Raw genomic sequence first — 6,006 nt, 5'->3', positions numbered from 1 at the left:
TTAGGGCATTGCCAGATGAAAAAAAGTCCTATCCTCTCAATCCCAAGAAACATTTTCCCATGGCATTATTTTTTTCTCCTATTATTTGAGAACTATCTTTATTTGATAGTAGCTTGGGGGAAGAATTCAAACTGCAGTAAGGTCAGAAGCCACATTGATACTTTTAGAGAGTTTAGTCAATGCATTAATGGAAACAAAACCAGTGTATTACAAGTTTCAGAAATTTGTTTTCTAGAGGTTCAAGCTATATCCTGGACATTAATGGGAAGGGAAAACGGGTGTTTTGGATAAATGGCAATTTACATTTTAGCAACTTAATAAAGAAACTTAGTTACATATGGTTTTTGGATTATTTTGGCTGATGTACATCATGTTTCTATTACAAAATGCCAATAGTGTGTGGATAAAATAAATACCTACAGTACGGCCAGAACAGTGATTGCAGAAATGCTGGTAATTCCCAATTTAAATTCAGCAAGCTCAAGTACAATAAGCAATGCATATGTGGGAGCTGAGAATCCAGCCAGTAGCCAGCACCTAAGCATGTTTGGGTGCTTGAGCACATGGATTAAAGCTATATTGGGCATATCTACCGGAACAGCCCCAATTTTAAAAGGCAGAAACACTTTTGTTCTTGTGCTGGGGTGCCTGCCATCCAGGCTAGTGACATCTCCTGCAGAGAGGTGCACATCCTGAGTCTGAGCAGAGACCAGAGCTTGCCCAGAACCCTGGAGCTACTGGAGGCTCTGCTGTAGTTTTGACTGCGGGAGACGGACAGGGCGCTCAGCAGCTCTGTCACTAGAGACTGAACCTAAGAATGAAGCAGAGGTGTAAGCAACCTGCTTGCTACTTTTACGTCTGGATAATGCAGAACCAAACCGCTCACATTTAGCAGAAATGATGCACATTATGTGTAATTTCAGGATTTAATTTGTGCCTTATGTTTACCCTTCCTTTTCACACCACAATCCACAATCTTCTGAACACATTTTTTCACCTGTTACACTGTTTCCTCACTTTATCTAAAGCTCTCCGCCCAAATTCTCCAAGGCTGTCTCTCCAAAGCAGTACTAGGATGTCTTGAAATACTACTATGTAATTGCATTCGTGAATCACCCAAAACATTCTGAATTGCACAAAGATGAAGTGGGAAATAAGAAATTAGGGTAGGACCATTGAGACTCTACAAGATCACCTTGACTGAGAATGGATGCAGTGATGGTGAACAATCTTGAGCAGTGGATGTAGAAAACTTAGAAGGTGCCAAAAGACAGGTGAAAAAGCTAAGTTGTGAAGGACTGTCTGAAACTATTGATGACAGGACAGTAACCAGGAGATAGTAACTCCATAATTTATAAGCAACATTCTCTAATGTCCTTTGAATCTCATGTCTCAGCTTAGACAGAACACCAAACAAGTGGGTGCAAAGAAAAACTGGAGAGCAGACATTTAAACACATTCACGGAGCTTTATCTTCCTTTATCCATAGTCAACTCACTAACTAATTAGACAAGTCAAAACGATCTCTAACAGACAGTGGCAAATACTCACAGCCCTGAGTCACCCTCTAAATATTCCTCCCAATTGCACTCAAACAATCAAATCACAACATTAGCAGAGGTATTCCTTCAACATTTCCATGAGGATCCTGCCACTAAATTTTAGAATTTTACACTGGATATTTGTAAGAAGTCAGAGAAAGGCTGGTTTAGATCCCAAACCCCTAAAGTCACTGAAAGACACTTTTCAGCACTGAAAATTTCAGAAGTAATGATGCAAAAATCTCTCCCATTTCACTTTGGAAAGAAATGGTTTAAGTGTCCATTTATAGGGGGCAACATGAACGAGAGAGAAAAGATCCTTTGTCTGGTTAAAGACCAGTAAAGGGTAAGAGATGACAACATGTCCTCTGAGAAATGGATGCTTTTACAGCACAGGCTTGAGTGCAGCTGGGCTTGCAAATAACATTACTGTCAAAATGAGAGTGCACTGTCAGCACAACATATGCTTTCAAGATTTTGTCTCTTGTGGCTTTTTTTTGAGTAAATATTATTTTATTTTAATAAAAAATTCACTGCCACTACTCAGGGCACTGCTTTTGTTTTCATGCCTCACTTGTTACACTAGTCAACATACAAGAAGTAGTTTACATTGTTTTGACACCAAGGCACTTCTTCTCTCCCCCATGTAGCAGGTTGCTGCATAAAGAGGCCATCTACATTTCAATGAATTATTTTGAATCTAATCTTCCATATGCTTTTTCCTTCCTCTAGGAAGCAGCTAACTCAATGTGAAAATCTCTAAGCATGTTGTTACAAAATCTCTGAGTTATATATACTTGAGTAAGTATTTTATTTTGTGGATATAAAATGACTTTGAAGCAAAGCTCAAGGAAGCAGCTATTACACATTTTTTGTGTTCTTGGTGGATAAATAGAAAATTATAACAGAAGTAGTTACAGATAGTATTAGTTATGGTTTAACATGTTGCTTCTGGGCAGTACTGGTAGCATCAGATGCCGTAAAGTGAATTTTCTGACCTCACACTTCAAGATCCCAGAATCCATAATAGTATTCACTATTATTTGGCAGCATTTGTTTTGGAAATCTCAACTAAAAAGATAAGTATGCGAAGAGAGTTGTATGTATTATTTTCCTTGGCACCTCTATGAGGTGGTAGCCCTAGACCAGGGCTCAGACGTCAGTGGAACAGCACAGAAAAGCTTGTTGTGCAACTTTAACTGTCATACAGAAAACAGAATACATAATTGTGGGCTCCAAATTTGGCATCTACCCTGGGAAGTAAAATAAGCCTTGAAGGTCTCTTTCTGATCTTATGTGCATAGAATGTATAATGACCCTCACTGAATACTAAAGGCTGTTTCAAAATTATGTGGGTCTTAAAATACTCTCTGCATGCCAAGGTTATCTAATGTATGCACATGCCTACAGAAAAGCATCCCACTGAAGATCAACTTTAAAAGCCAATACTTCCAGAATTTATACTGCATTATCATCCAGTCAGCATTTTTACCACTTAATCTGACAAACAGGTGCAAGAATGACTATTAAAACACAGCCTGTAATAAGCTGCCCATTGCAGAGATGGAGTACAGAATTTGACTCTGTATTTGCTGTTCATAGTTTTAAAATGCTGTGGGAGAAATGCTGTATAAATGTTTCAGTTTTATGACCCTACATAGGGTGGGTCATACACATAGTGGATTCTTTTTAGAGTCAAACAATTTTTGTTCCCTAAGAAGTATTTTCTTTAGGCATCTCTGTATGCATATATATGTGTCTACACATACACACATATGAGTTCAGTCAAATTCTGTCAACAGCAGACAGTTGAGATCTTTCAAATACATTTTATTTTTTGTCAAAGACTGTGAAGTTTATATCAATGTCAGCAGCACCCAACTATTTCCTATTCTCCTTTCTGCTGAATTCTTTTCTCAACAAGTGTATGCACATAACTGAGGGTATGTCTACAGGAAAGTGTTCAGGGTAGAGTGCTCATATCTCTTCAGGAAAATCGTCAAGATAGGTGCCCCTGAAATGCTTGTACACTAATGCATGCAGTCAGGGGGGCAAACAGGAAGTATTCAGAGGTCTGCACACAGTTGCACAGAGAAACTGATACTACAAGAGTGGTCAAACACTAGAAAAGGATGCCAAGAGAGGTCACCCTTGGGGATATTCAAAACCCATTTTAACACTAGCTAGAGCAACTTACTCTAGCTGATACCACTTTGAGCAGTGGAAGTTGAACTAGGTGAACTTCAGAGACCACTTCCCACCTCAAGTACTTCGTGATTTTGCAGTCTACTTTTAATTGCTGCTGTAAGTTAAAAAGTACTGAAGGTTTACATTTGTACTATGGTACCAAGTGGAAGCCATAAGTCATTTCAGTAATTTATTTTTAAGATTTTCCTTGGGTAATGAAACATACTTTGACAGAGAACAAGTTGTTGTGTCATAATTTAAAGCCACAGACATGAAACATAGATTAGGGTGACCACAAGATGCTTTTTCTCAATGCCAACAAGAGTGGAGTTAGTGGCTCCATTCTGCAGTGCTCAGCCATTTCCAGAGATGTGCTGGAACCTGACATTGCTGCCCAGGACCAAAGCAACTCCCACTTCTTACTGGGTCACGATTTCTGATTTACAGTGCACACAATTAGTTTAATAGTTAAGCTTACACATGCAATTGACCATACATTTGGTGGTACCATGGCTAACACTTTGGACAAGGAAGTTCAGGACATCCAGGTTACTCCTGTACATAGTACATTTCAGTAGATCCTGGACTCTCAGTTATGAGTTCCTGACAGGCACTGTGGAAACATGAAGAGAGGAGAGCACCTGTCCATGAGGCTTACAAAATACAGAACAGATGGGATGCAACCCCATTACAGATTTAAAACAAAAAAACCCAAACAAACAAACAAAAACACAAAACAAGCAAACAAAAAACAGCCATCAAAGAAGGAAAATTAGACTGAGAAGGAAAAACAGACACAGCTTAGCAAGAAGGCAGACTCTTACAGACTCTTAACTTGATTCAATGGAATTAGCTTCTGAGTTTCTCCACACCAAACATGACTGTGACTCTCTACATACTCATTATCACAGAATCACTTAGTTAAGATCATCAAGTCCAACCATTAATCCAACACTGCCAAGTCCACCACTAAACCATGTCCCTAAGCATCATGTCTATGTGCCTTTTAAATACCTCTAGGGATGGTGATACTTCCCTTGGCAGCCTCTTCCAGTGCTGGACAAACCCTTCAGTGAATTTTTTTTTCCTAATAACCAATCTAAACTGCCCTTGGCACAACTTCAGGCTGTTTCCTCTCACCCTAACACTTGCTACTTGGCAGAACAGACCAAGCCCCACCTCACTACAACATCCTTTCAGGTAGTTGTAGAGAGTGATGAGGTCTTCCTCGAGTATCCTTTTCTCCAGACTAAACAACCCCAGTTCCTTCAGCCAGTCCTCAAGACTTGGTTCTCCAGACCCTTCACCAGCTTTGTTGCCCTTCTGGACTTGCTCCAGCACCTCTATGTCCTTCTTGCAGTAAGGGACCCAAAACTGAACACAGTTGCCTCACCAGTGCCTAGTATAGGGGGACAGTCACTTTCCTAGTCCTGCTGGTCACCCAAAAATGCAGGCTGTGCTAGTGGAGTTAGGGCACCACAGTATTCAACTCCACCGCTTCTTGCCATAAATTTAATACATCTATTCCTGACATGGGCATCTTTGTATGCCCTGATGCTTTTCCATGCAGACAGAGCACTGGTAACTTTAAAGGCTGCATTACACTGCCCCTGGCATCCATGTCTATATTCAAATTCTCTTGCTAAGGGAACCATTCAACATGTGTACAAGTAGAACCAAATTACACACTAAGATGTATGCAGTGAGGCTGACAGGGGACTAGGAGTTAAGACACAAAAATGGGAAGAGGTTAACCACAGCTATACAGATCTACCTCAGTGCCCCAATCTATGCTAAACCTTCATTACACAAAAATAGGGACAGTATTTCTCTCACACTTTGCTTCAAATTTTTTTTCAGGATTTCTAACCATATTTGTACCCCACCAAACACAAGAAGGGGCTAAATTCTGCCTGTTGCTTTGCTACTTCTATGTCATGAAACTGTTGTTTCATATGGAATGAAAGTGAGACTAAGAAACATTGGTTAAACCAGAGGCATCAAAACATTCCTCTGCAAGCTTTTTGAAGTAATTAGTGCTGAAAGCAATTTTAAAGATCATGAAGACATGTAAATACAACTTGTTTACTATATATGTTGCTAGTTTCACTCTCAAAATAGTCAAGAAAAAAAACGAAATGAAAGAACGGAGTGAAACTGCTATAATCTATGACCTTTCCTAGATAGATTGCAAAGGACAAAGGCAAGTTAGGTTGATTTCACAGTATTATCTGTGTAATCCCAAAAAGCTGAATTTCACATATTTCTCTACTTCTTA

This window comes from Chaetura pelagica, unplaced genomic scaffold (genome assembly GCF_000747805.2).
Source record: "Chaetura pelagica isolate M959 unplaced genomic scaffold, ChaPel_1.0 scaffold332, whole genome shotgun sequence".
In the NCBI taxonomy this organism is placed as follows: domain Eukaryota; kingdom Metazoa; phylum Chordata; class Aves; order Apodiformes; family Apodidae; genus Chaetura; species Chaetura pelagica.
The sequence above is the reverse complement of the archived record's forward strand: the minus strand, read 5'-3'. Positions refer to the sequence as shown.